We start from the raw sequence: 13,916 nt of genomic DNA, 5'->3' as shown, positions 1-13,916 counted from the left end.
GCTGAATGTTGATTAATGTAATATAAAAAGGCAATTGTTTTAAACATTTTTTATCCCTCACAGCTATCAGCAAATGATTCTTCAGCTGACTTCTGCAAAGCATTCTTTATACCACACAAACCAGTTTATATTTGCTCTTACTTGTAATAATTTAAATCCATCCTATTTTTTTAATTAAAATACATTCATCTAAAAAGTCATTAGGGTAATGGGTGAGAAGGTGGGAAATAACAGATCCACTGACATTGATAATAAAATGAGTGGTTTTCATTATACATCTTTTTCATCATTGAATTCTGTCTGTGAAAGTTAAAGATCATTCAATAAAAAGCACCAACCTTGACCCTAATTTAAAAGTTTCTCTCTGCTTCTATAGGTGCATCATCATAATATATTTCACTTCATATACTCCTTTCTGATATTAATCTTGAAATTTACAAAAAATGAGCTCAAAAAAGACTGGGAATACTGATGACCTACTCTAACTTTCACAGCAATAGTGGAAATTCTTCATATACCTAAAGTGTTTTACTGCTGCTTCCTTGGAAAGTATGCATTACTGAATATCTTAAATGCTTCTTATTTGGATATACAAATAAATATCAAGTCTATTTACATGTATGATTAAATTCATTAAAATACATGGAGACCTGGATAAATGTAAGTGATATAGCACTTGCATGTATAAAAATACTCAGTATATGATATTATACATGTTTCAATGCCATTCTCCCAAATCATCCCACCCTCTCCCTCTCCCACAGAGTCCAAAAGACTGTTCTATACATCTGTGTCTCTTTTGCTGTCTCACATACAGGGTTATCGTTATCATCTTTCTAAATTCCATATATATGTGTTAGTATACTGTATTGGTGTTTTTCTTTCTGGCTTACTTCACTCTGTATAATAGGCTCCAGTTTCATCCACCTCATTAGAACTGATTCAAATGTATTCTTTTTAATGGCTGAGTAATACTCCATTGTATATATGTACCACAGCTTTCTTATCCATTCATCTGCTGATGGACATGACCCAGAGGGATGGTATGGGTAGGGAGGAGGGAAAGGGGTTCAGGATGGGGAACACGTGTGCACCCGTGGTGGATTCATGTTGATGTTTGGCAAAACCAATACAATATTGTAAAGTAATTAACCTCCAATTAAAATAAATAAATTTATATAAAAAATTAAAAAAAAAACACTAAGTATTAGAAACATATAGATAATAAAACTTTTTTAGGGTACCTTGCAGCTGCTGCTGCTAAGTCGCTTCAGTTGTGTCCAACTCTGTGCGACCCCACAGATGGCAGCCTACCAGGCTCCGCCAACCCTGGGATTCTCTAGGCAAGAACACTGGAGTGGGTTGCCATTTATTTCTCCAATGCATGAAGGTGAAAATTGAAAGTGAAGTCGCTCAGTCGTGTCCGACTCTTCGATAACATATTAAATCTAAAATGTATTCTACTTGATACAATATTTGTTCTTTTAGAAACATGTCTACAAAAATATAGCACAAGAATGTTTACAAAGCATTTTTTCTAGTAGTGAAAAATTAGAGACACATGAAATATACTAAAAGAAATCAGTCCTGCATATTCATTGGAAGGACTGATGCTAAAGCTGAAACTCCAATATTTTGGCCACCAGATGTGAAGAATTGACTCATTGAAAAAGAGCCTGAGGCTGGGAAAGATTGAAGGTGGGAAAAGAAAGGGATGACAGATGATGAGATGTTGGATGGCATCACCAACTCAATTCACATGGGTTGGGTAGACTCCGGGAGTTGGTGATGGATAGGGAGGCCTGGTCTGCTTCAGTCCATGGGGTCACAAAGAGTTGGACATGAATGAGTGACTGAACTGAACTGAAATATCTACAATAGGTCAACAGATAAATTAGAGCTGATCTATACTTTATGCTGCATTATACATGTTAATATAGTTCATTAATCATTTGAATTATTCAATAATTCATTCAACAAACATTTATTAAGAACCTGTTCTATGCCAGACAGTGTTCTATTTAGGTACAAATCAGTGAAAATGTAAGACAAATTTTCTGTTTTCATGGAATGTTTATTAGCTGACAGCTTGTTTTAAAGAAAATGTTTTAAAAGAAATAAAATATCAGTGGTAAAAAGTGCTATAGAGAAAAATAAGGTGAGATAAGGTAAGGAAGTTGTGAGTGATTGAGGGACTTCTTTTATAGGAAATAATCAAGTGATATTTGAAACTTAACTGAGGGGGCAAGACAAGGATATGTCTGGGGAAAAAGCATTAAAAGAAGTAGAAATATATCAAAGGGCATGAGGTGGGAGCAAGCACAGCTTATCTAAGAAATAGCAAGGGGCCAGTGTGTCTGGAGTTCAGTGTGCAAGGATGGGAGTGGTAAGAAATGAGTTCAAAAATCTAGCTAATAAGCAAAGATCACTAAGACTCAAGCAGCCTATACTGAGGATTCTGGCTTTTACTCTTAAGACTTCAAATGACTGGAAGGTTTTGTGAGGAGTGACAATATCTGGCTTATATTTTAAGTGGGTCATTCTTGCCACTCTCTGGATAAAAGGCTGCAAAAGGCAAGTGAGGAAGAATCATCAGTTAAGATGATACTGAAACAGTCCAAGTAAGAGGAGATAAATCCTGGAATAGAATAGCTGCAGTAAGGGTAATGATTCTGTATACATTTTCAGGTTGATCTGATAGGACTTGCTAATTTGGATATGGCACATAAAAGAGGAAATGGCAAGCATGAGATTGATCAACACATGCTGATATACAAGGTTGTCCATGATATACTGTCAAATGTGATAAAAAATCTGCATAAAAATGTGTAGAATTGGATATTTCTATTAAAAAAGTAATGCAAAGACAGATACAAAGTTTCAGTAGCAATTAACTCTAGAAAGGAAGCAGAGCTAGAAACTCACTTTTTACTTCATGGACTCTGGCATAATTCAAGTATTTTATTGCTAGTCTGTATTATTTCTGCAATTTTATAGCAATTTTAAAATTTCTTCCTCACTGGAAGAAAAAAGAGATGAAAACATACACAATGGAGTATTACTCAGCCATTAAAAATAACACATTTGAATCAGTTCTAATGAGGTGGATGAAACTGGAGCCTATTATACAGAGTGAAGTAAGCCAGAAAGAAAAACACCAATACAGTATACTAACACATATATATGGAATTTAGAAAGATGATAACGATAACCCTGTATGCAAGACAGCAAGAGACACAGATGTACAGAACAGTCTTTTGGACTCTGTGGGAGAGGGCGAAGGTGGGATGATTTGCGAGAATGGCATTGAAACGTGTATAATATCATATAAGAAACGAATCACCAGTTCAGGTTCCATGCAGGATACAGGATGCTTGGGGCTGGTGCACTGGGATGACCCAGAGAGATGTTACGGGGAGGGAGGTGGGAGGCGGGTTCAGGATGGAGAACACATGTACACCCGTGGTGGATTCATGTTGATGTATGGCAAAAACAATACAATATTGTAAAGTAATTAGCCTCCAATTAAAATAAATAAATTTAAATAAAAAATAAATGTAGAATATAGTTCTGATAATTGACTTGTAATTTCAAATAATATAAATAACAAATGAACTTCCTACAATTTCTCAATAAATAATGATTTAATACTTAGAAATGTAAATCCTAATCTTTATTTGTCAATAATATAAATAGTAAATTTAATTTCCAAACACTATTTTTTCATATAAAAATAAAATATTTGATTGGCATATAAGAAAGTATAGTAAACCTAAGTTACATGGCATGCTGGAATAATACAGGCTACAGAAAAATCCAGAAAATTCTGAATTCAAATATTGACCCTGACCCTGAGCAATAGTAAGTTTATAAAACATATCTATTATGTGACAGTCACCATGATCACTGGCGCTTATCAGACCATTAAACAGAGGGCTCAAACGACAGCTAGCTCATCCTCTTGCCTGGATAGGTGTTTTGCAGGATGCTAAATGATGATCATTTAGTCCCAGTGCAGAGTGAAGCAATAAGACAAGTACCCAGCTTTGGTGATAAGAAAGAATCATGCTGCCCAAGAGCCCTGGCTGTCAAAATTAGGCCTACCCGCCTTTTCCTGCCCTGAGATCAAACCAAGTAAACCATGGCTTCCTAGGTTACTGAGAAACAAACAAACAAAAAAAGTAAGTAACTCTTCTCTCTAATTTCTATCTTTCTTCCTGCCTAGAAACCATGCTACATTTACAACTATCCAAGGTCATAGATATCCCTTCTTTCTCTGAATTGTTCTAAATTGATAGCCTATAATGCCAAGTTTGCATTTATTTTCTGTCCAGTAAATAACATGTGAGATATAACCTGGAAAATTCAATCAAAAATGTGATTTTATCCCACTGCTTCAAAACATTGATTTGAGTAAGTTTAAATTAGTTACTTAAACTTATCTCATCCTCAAGTCCTATATCTATAAAATAAAGAACATAAAACAAAGAACATCAGAGGCTAATTATGAGGATGTTATATCTCCATAAATGAAGTTTTTCATAAACTATAAAATAAAGGTAAACAATTATGATAATTATGATGAGGTATAAAATGTATACTCCCTTATATCATAATCCTCAATTGTCATTATCCTATTAATTATGTCAACAAAGAATTATGTGCCTCTTTACTAGGAGAAATTAGAAATCAATACTTGAGTAGTGGTGGTGGTGCAGCAGTAAAGAATCTGTCTGCCAATGTAGGAGTAATAGGTCCAAGCCTTGGGTCAGGGAGATCACCTGGAGTAGGAAATGGCAGCCCCTTCTGGTATTCTTGCCTGGAAAATTCCATGGACAGAGGAGCCTGGTGGGCTATAGTCCATGGAGTCACAAAGTCAGACACAATTGAGCATGCATGCAGTTTAGTAAAAAGTATTTTATAAATCTTCAATAAAACAAAATCAAGCTAAAATGCTTATTTTGATTTATTTACATTACTAATATGAGATAAGGCACAGTAGATCAAAGAATTAAATGAAGTGAGAGGTTAAAAGATAGATTATTTTCATGGGTTGGAAGAACTAATAAAGACCACACTACCCTAGGCAATCTATAGATTCAATGCAATCTCTATCAAAATACCAAAGGCACTTTTCATAAAACTAGAAAAAATAATTTTAAAATGCGTATATATACCCAAAAGACCCTGAATAGCTAAAGCCATCTTAAGAAAGAAGAACTAAACTGGAGGAATCATGCTCTCTGACTTCAGACTGTACTATAAAGCTATGGTAATCAAAAGAGTATGGTAATTGTACAAAAACAAACACATAAATAAAGAGCCCAGAAATAAACCTGCATACTTACTTATGGTAAGTTAATCAACAACAAAGCAGGCAAGAACATACAATGGAGAAAAGACATTCTCCTCAATAACCTGTTCAAGAAAAACTGGATAGCTACATGTAAAAGAATGAAATTAAAACAGTCTCTAATATCGTATACAAAAATAAACTCAAGATGGATTGAAACCAAAACCCCCTACAGAAAAACACTGACATAAAAAATAGCAAAATGGTTTTGGACCTTCTCCAAAAGCAAAGAAGTAAAACCAAAAATAAATAAAGGGGACCAATTAAGTTGCAATGGTGTGGGAGGTAGGAGGGTGGCTCACAAGGTAGGGGGTATACATATACCTATGGATGATTAATGATGATAAATGGCAGAAATCAACACAACATTGTAAAGCAATTATCCTGCAACTGAAAATAGATAAATTGAAATAAAAACAAAAGTTTAAAAAGGTTTTGCATAGTAAAGGAAACCATCAGCAAACAAACAAACAAAGAAAAATCTACAAAATGGGAGAAAATGTTTGTAAATGATATAATTGATAAGAGGTTCAGATCAGTTCAGTTCAGTTGATCAGTCATGTCTGACCCTTTGCGACCCCATGGACTGCAGCATGCCAGGCTTCCCTGTCCATCATCAACTCTTGGAGCATACTCAATTCATGTCCATTGAGTCGATGATGCCATCCAACCATCTCATCCTCTGTCGTCACCTTCTCCTCCTGCCTTCAGTCTTTCCCAGCATCAGGGTCTTTTCAAATGAGTCAGTTCTTTGCATCAAGTGGCCAAAGTATTGGAGTTTCAGCTTTAGCATCAGTCCTTTCAAGTATTATTCAGGACTGATTTCCTTTAGGATGGACTGGGTGGATCTCCTTGATGTCCAAGGGACTCTTAAGAGCCTTTTCCAACACCACAGTTGAAGAGCATCAATTCTTTGGTGCTCAGTTTTCTTTATAGTCCAACTCTCACATCCATACATGAATACTGGAAAAACCATAGCTTTGACTAGATGGGCCTTTGTTGGCAAAGGAATGTCTCTGCTTTTCAATATGCTGTCTAGGTTGGCCATAACTTTTCTTCCAAGGAGCAAATGTCTTTTAATTTCATGGCTGCAGTCACCATCTGCAGTGATTTTGGAGCCCCCCAAAATAAAGTCTGTCACTGTTTCCATGGTTTCCCCATCTATTTGCTATGAAGTGATGGGACCGGATGCTATGATCTTAGTTTTCTGAATGTTGAGTTCTGAATGTTGATAAGAGGTTAATATCCAAAATATATGAACAGTTCATACAACTCAACATCGCAAAAACAAAAAATCCAGTTAAAAAAAATGAGCAGAAGACTAGAAAAACATTTCTGCAAAGAGGACATGCAGATGTTCAACAAGCATATGAAAAGATGCTCAACAGCATTAATCCTCAGAGAAATGCAAATTAATACTACAGTGAGATATCACCTCACACATGTCAGAATATCTATCATTAAAAAGAACACAAATATCAATTGTTGGCAAGGATGTGAGAGAACGGAACCATTGTACACTGTTGGTGAGAATATAAATTAGTACAGCCAGTGTGGAAAACAATACAGAGATTTCTCAAAAAAATAAACATAAAACTACCTTATAACCCAACAATTCTGCTTCTGGATAAGCTTCTAAAGAATACAAAAACACTAATTCAAAAAGATACATGCATATGTTCAGGATGGGGAACACATGTATACCTGTGGCGGATTCATTTTGATATTTGGCAAAACTAATACAATTATGTAAAGTTTAAAAATAAAATAAAATTAAAAAAAAAGATACATGCATCCCAATGTTCCAAGAACATTGTTTACAATTGCCAACCTGTGTCCATCTATAGTTGAATCGATAAAGAAATGTAGCATATACACACAACGCAGGAGAAATTCAGGGTAGGGGATTAAAGTATACAAAGTACTGTGTTTAAGATAAGCTATAAGGATGTATTTTACAACAAAGGGAATATAGCCACTATTTTGTACTAACCATAAATGAAGTTTAAACTTTAAAAATTGTTAATCAGTATGTTGTACAACTGAGACAAATGAGATTTGAAATACTAAAGCAATTAAAGAAAAAATAATTTTTTTTCAATGTCATAATGTCACTAACAAAACAGTTACTATCATTTTTAATAAACAGAATGCCCAGGAAGTCAACATATATTTCATAACTAAGGAACAGTAAAAGAAGAAAAAATAAATGTGGGCTAAATAATAAGAAAATTATAATTAGGCATCACTACCTCTCTCAAAATACTAACTTCAATTCCAAATATTTTAATGTTTAATAATGAAAGACTAGCTAGACATCATAGATACTGGTAGAAAATTAATATATAACCATGGAAAATGGAAATTATGATATGTATAGCAATATACATATATAAACTAATGAAAAGTGAATAAAGGTAAACTTCAATATATATATATACTAAAGTATTAATATTCAAAATTATTTCATAGCGTCAGGAGACTTAAAAGTTGACAAATGTTAGGTATTAAGCAGTAAGTGTGTCTTTTGAAGATTATCTGTCTTGAATAATGAGGACTAGCTGTTTCCATTCAACTTCCATTGTTCAGTTGTTTCAATTTTAAGAATCCAATTGGGGTTTCCCAGGTGGCACTAGTGGGAAAGAATCTGCTGGTCAATGACAAAGACATAAGAGGCTCAGATTCGATCCCTGGGTCCACAAGATCCTGTGAAGGAAGGCATGGCAACCCACTCCAGTATTCTTGCCTGGAGAATCCCACAGAGGAGCTTGGCAGGCTAGAGTCCATAGATTCACAAAGAGTCAGACATGACTGATACAATGATTAGCTGTTTCTGTTCAACTTCCATTGTTCAGTTGTTTCAGTTTTAAGAATCCAATTACTACAATCATTTTTCCATTAATTAATATATTCCAACTGAGAAAAAGCCTCAGACTGCCTGTCTGAGGGCAAGGGCAGTAAAGATAATACCCAAATTGTGCACAGGGTACCATGGGGTTCCAGGTTCAATAGCAACTACCTCTTTTGTAAGAGGTTTTAGGCTTCACATACTAGGCGTAGTATCAGCATTTGATTTAGTGATTGAGCAGTTTGAGCCAAACTAAGAAATAGAAAATAAGAGAATCTCTAGTAGGTAGGTAGGTCCTGCACTAATTGATTTATATAATTTTTTTACTTAACACTCAAAAAATCTATAAAGTAGATAATATTATTATAGATGAGGAAACTATATCTCTCTATATAAGTGCTAACTGTTCTGACTAACGTCATACAGTGTACATTTTTATTTTGGGAGGCTAGGAATGAAAGTAAAAGCGGGCTGCATTGCTTAGACTAAGGATCGGGCTTGAATGCCCCCAAGGCTAATCAGAGCGAACTAATTTGGGCTAGCAAACCAGACTGTGGGATAGCTACCTCGTGAAAAGCCCTAAGACACTGCGAGGCCCGTGCACAGAACAAAGGGCGGAACAAAACCAGCTGGCTGCAGACCTTCCCCCTCTGGTGACAGGCAGCCAGAGCCAGAAGCGGGCAATTGCAGCCCCAGAGAGGCATTATCTACCAAACTGCAAGAGGCTTCTTTGTTTACTAAGACTTCTTGGGGTTCTGGACAGTCATCCGCCTGAGAAGGTGCGCCGGTTGTACACCCAGAAAACCAAGTGGCAGGGACAGGAGAGATGCTAAGTTGAAGTGACCGCGCTCGCCAAACACCTCATCACCCGAGCTGCTTGGAGCTGAGAAGGGCACAAAACGCAGGCCCAATGGAGACTGCGCCTCTGAGGATTACCCGAGTGCCTGAACCTGAGCGGCTTAGACCTGGGAGGTAAATGCAGCCCAGGACCGGCCTCGGATGGTTCCCAGAGGAGCAACCTAGAGCCTGAGCTGTGTGGGCAGGGAGGGTGCACGCACCGTGAGCAGGGGGCAGGCCCAGTGTGGCTGAGACACTACGAGCCCACACCAGTGTTATTTGTTTGCAGGGCCCCTCCCTCCCCACAGCGTGACTGAACAAGTGAGCCTAAAAAAGTGTCCACCACCGCCTGCTTGTGTCAGGGCGGAAATCAGACACTGAAGAGACCAGCAAACAGAAGCTAAAACCGAGGGAACCGCCTTGGAATTGTCAGGTGCAATAGATTAAAACACTGTAGTTAGTACCAACTACATAGGAAGGGGCCTATAGATCTTGAGAAATATAAGCCGCACCAAGAAACTATCTGAAAATGAACTGACCCCACACTGCCTACAACACAAGAGAAAGTCCTAGATATATTTTTACTATTTTTTACGATCACTCTTTTCTTTTTTTTCTTCTTCTTTTTTTTTCATTTTCTTTTCTTTTCTTTTTTTTTAACATTTTTAATTTTAAGTCCTCTATTACTTCTTTAATTTTCATTTTTATAACCTACTATTACTTTTAAAAAAAAAGACTATTTTTTAAAGCAAAATTCATATATATATATATTTTTAATAACTTTTGTGACTTCTTTTTTTCTTCTTCTTCTTCTTCTTTTCTTTAATATTGTACTTTCGAAAATCTACCCTCCACTCTAGAATTTTAATCTTTGCTTTCTGGTATTTGTTATCAATTTTGTATCTTTAAGAACCCAATATTCAGTACCTATTTTTACTTGGGAGCAAGATTACTGGTTTGAGTGCTCTCTCCCCCTTTGGACTCTCTTTTCTCTCCACTAGGTCGCCTCTGTCTCCTCCCTCCCCCTTCTCTTCTCTGCCCAACTCTCTGAATCTCTGTGTGTTCCGGACGGTAAAGGACACTTAGGGAACTGATTACTGGCTGGATCTGTCTCTCTTCTTTTCATTCCCCTCTTTTATCCTCCTGGCACCTCTGTCTCCTTCCTCCCTCTTCTCTTCTCTGTATAACTCCATGAACATCTCTGAGCGGTCCAGACTGTGGAGCACACATTAAGGAAGTGATTACTGGCTAGCTTGCTCTCTCCTCTTTTGATTCCACCTCATCTCATTTGGGTCACCTATAACTCCCTCTTCCATCTTCTATTCTCCATGTAACTCTGTGAACCTCTCTGGCTGTCCCTCACTGTGGAGAAACTTTTCATCATTAACCTAGATGTTTTATCAATGGTGCTGTATAGAAGGAGAAGTCTTGAGACTACTGTAAAAATAAGACTGAAAACCAGAAGCAGGAGGCTTAAGTCCAAATCCTGAGAACACCACAGAACTCCTGACTCCAGGGAACATTAAGTGACAGGAGCTCATCAAATGCCTCCATACCTACACTGAAACCAAGCACCACCCAAGGGCCAACAATTTCCAGAGCAAGACATACTACACAAATTCTCCAGCAACACAGGAACACAGCCCTGAGCTTCAATATACAGGCTGCCCAAAGTTACCCCAAATCCATCGACATCTCAACTCGTTACTAGACACTTCATTGCACTCCAGAGAGAAGACATACAGCTCCACCCACCAGAACACCGACACAAGCTTCCCTAACCAAGAAACCTTGACAAGCCACTGATACAACCCCACCCACAGCAAGGAAACTCCATAATAAAGAGAACTCCACAAACTGCCAGAATACAGAAAGGACACCCCAAACTCAGCAATATAAACAAGATGAAGAGACAGAGGAATACCCAACAGGTAAAGGAACAGGATACTGCTGCTGCTGCTAAGTCGCTTCAGTCGTGTCCAACTCTGTGTGACCACAGAGATGGCAGCCCACCAGGCTCCCCCGTCCCTGGGATTCTCCAGGCAAGAACACTGGAGTGGGTTGGCATTTCCTTCTCCAATGCATGAAAGTGAAAAGTGAAAGTGAAGTCGCTCAGTCGTGTCTGACTCTTAGCGACCCCATGGACTGCAGCCTACCAGGCTCCTCCATCCATGGGACTTTCCAGGCAAGAGTACTGGAGTGGGGTGCCATTGCCTTCTCCATGGAACAGGACAAATGCCCACCAAACCAAACAAAAGAGGAAGAGATAGGGAATCTACCTAATTAAAAATTCCAAATAATGATAGTGAAAATGATCCAAAATCTTGAAATAAAAATGGAATCACAGATAAATAGCCTGGAGACAAGGATTGAGAAGATGCAAGAAAGATTTAACAAGGACCTAGAAGAAATAAAAAAGAGTCAATATATAATGAATAATGCAATAAATGAGATCAAAAACACTCTGGAGGCAACAAATAGTAGACTAACTATTTGATAGGATAGTGAAATAGAAGATAGAATGGCAGAAATAAATAAATCAGAGAGGAAAAAAGAAAAACGAATTAAAATAAATGAGGACAATCTCAGAGACCTCCAGGACAATATTAAACGCCACAACATTCGAATCATAGGAGTCCCAGAAGAAGAAGACAAAAAGAAAGACCATGAAAAAATACTTGAGGAGATAATAGTTGAAAACTTCCCTAAAATGGGGAAGGAAATAATCACCCAAGTCCAAAAAACCCAGAGAGTCCCAAACAGGATAAACCCAAGGCAAAACACCCCAAGACACATATTAATCAAATTAACAAAGATCAAACTCAAAGAACAAATATTAAAAGCAGCAAGGGAAAAACAACAAATAACACACAAGGGGATTCCCATAAGGATAACAGCTGATCTTTCAATAGAAACTCTTCAGGCCAGGAGGGAATGGCAAGACATACTTAAAGTGATGAAAGAAAATAACCTACAGTCCAGATTACTGTACCCAGCAAGGATCTCATTCAAATATGAAGGAGAAATCAAAATCTTTACAGATAAGCAAAAGCTGAGAGAATTCATCACCACCAAACCAGCTTTCCAACAAATACTAAAGGATATTCTCTACACAGGAGACACAAAAACAGTGTATAAACTCAAACCCAAAACAATAAAGTAAATGGCAATGGGATCATACTTATCAAAAATTACCTTAAACGTAAATGGGTTGAATGCCCCAACCAAAAGACAAAGACTGGCTGAATGGATACAAAAACAAGACCCCTATATATGTTGTCTACAAGAGACCCACTTCAAAACAGGGGACACATACAGACTGAAAGTGAAGGGCTGGAAAAAGATATTCCATGCAAATAGAGATCAAAAGAAAGCAGGAGTAGCAATACTCATATCAGATAAAATAGACTTTAAAACAAAGGCTGTAAAAAGAGACAAGGACAGTACATAATGATTAAAGGATCAATCCAAGAAGAAGATATAGCAATTATAAATATATATGCACCCAACATAGGAGCACCGCAATATGTAAGACAAATGCTAAAAAGTATGAAAGGGGAAATTAACAATAACACAATAATAGTGGGAGACTTTAATACCCCACTCACACCTATGGATAGATCAACTAAACAGAAAATTAACAAAGAAACAAAAACTTTAAATGATACAATACACCAGTTAGCCCTAATTGATATCTATAGGACATTTCACCCCAAAACAATGAATTTCACCTTTTTCTCAAGCGCACATGGAACCTTCTCCAGGATAGATCACATCCTGGGCCATAAAGCTAGCCTTGGTAAATTCAAAAAATTGAAATCATTCAAAGCATCTTTTCTGACCACAATGTAGTAAAATTAGATCTCAATTATAGGAGAAAAAATCTATTAAAAATTCCAACATATGGTGGCTGAACAACACACTGCTGAATAACCAACAAATCACAGAAGAAATCAAAAAAGAAATCAAAATATGCATAGAAACGAATGAAAATGAAAACACAACAACCCAAAACCTATGGGACACTGTAAAGCAGTGCTAAAGGGAAAGTACATAGCAATACAGACATACCTCAAGAAACAAGAAAAAAGTCAAATAAATAACCTAACTCTACACCTAAAGCAACTAGAAAAGGAAGAAATGAAGAATCTCAGGGTTAGTAGAAGGAAAGAAATCTTAAAAATTAGGGCAGAAATAAATGCAAAAGAAACAAAGGAGACCATAGCAAAAATCAACAAAGCCAAAAGCTGGTTCTTTGAAAGGATAAATAAAATTGACAAACCATTAGCCAGACTCATCAAGAAACAAAGGGAGAAAAATCAAATCAGTAAAATTAGAAATGAAAATGGAGAGATCACAACAGACAACACACAAATACACAGGATCATAAGAGACTAGTATCAGCAATTATATGCTAATAAAATGAACAATGTGGAAGAAATGGACAAATTCTTAGAAAAGTACAACTTACCAAAACTGAACCAGGAAGAAATAGAAAATCTTAACAGACCCATCACAAGCACGGAAATTGAAACTGTAATCAGAAATCTTCCAGCAAATAAAAGCCCAGGTCCAGACGGCTTCACAGCTGAATTCTACCAAAAATTTAGAGAAGAGCTAACACCTATCCTGCTCAAACTCTTCCAGAAAATTGCAGAGGATGGTAAACTTCCAAACTCATTCTATGAGGCCACCATCACCCTAATACCAAAACCTGACAAAGATGCCACAAAAGAAGAAAACTACAGGCCAATATCACTGATGAACATAGATGTAAAAATCCTTAATAAAATTCTAGCAATCAGAATCCAACAACACATTAAAAAGATCATACACCATGACCAAGTGTGCATTATCCCAGGGATGCAAGGATTCTTC

General features: G+C 36.9%; 1 protein-coding gene across 1 annotated transcript in view; it reads right to left on the bottom strand.

Annotated features, from left to right (window-relative positions):
• The window catches only part of EPHA6 (EPH receptor A6), a 1,024,550-nt gene that overhangs the window by 841,370 nt on the left and 169,264 nt on the right, over positions 1-13,916 (bottom strand). The window lies entirely within an intron of this gene.

Source organism: Bubalus kerabau, chromosome 2 (assembly GCF_029407905.1).
Source record: "Bubalus kerabau isolate K-KA32 ecotype Philippines breed swamp buffalo chromosome 2, PCC_UOA_SB_1v2, whole genome shotgun sequence".
Taxonomy (NCBI): Eukaryota; Metazoa; Chordata; class Mammalia; order Artiodactyla; family Bovidae; genus Bubalus; species Bubalus kerabau.
Note: the sequence above shows the minus strand (reverse complement) of the source record. Positions and strands in the feature narration are given on the sequence as shown.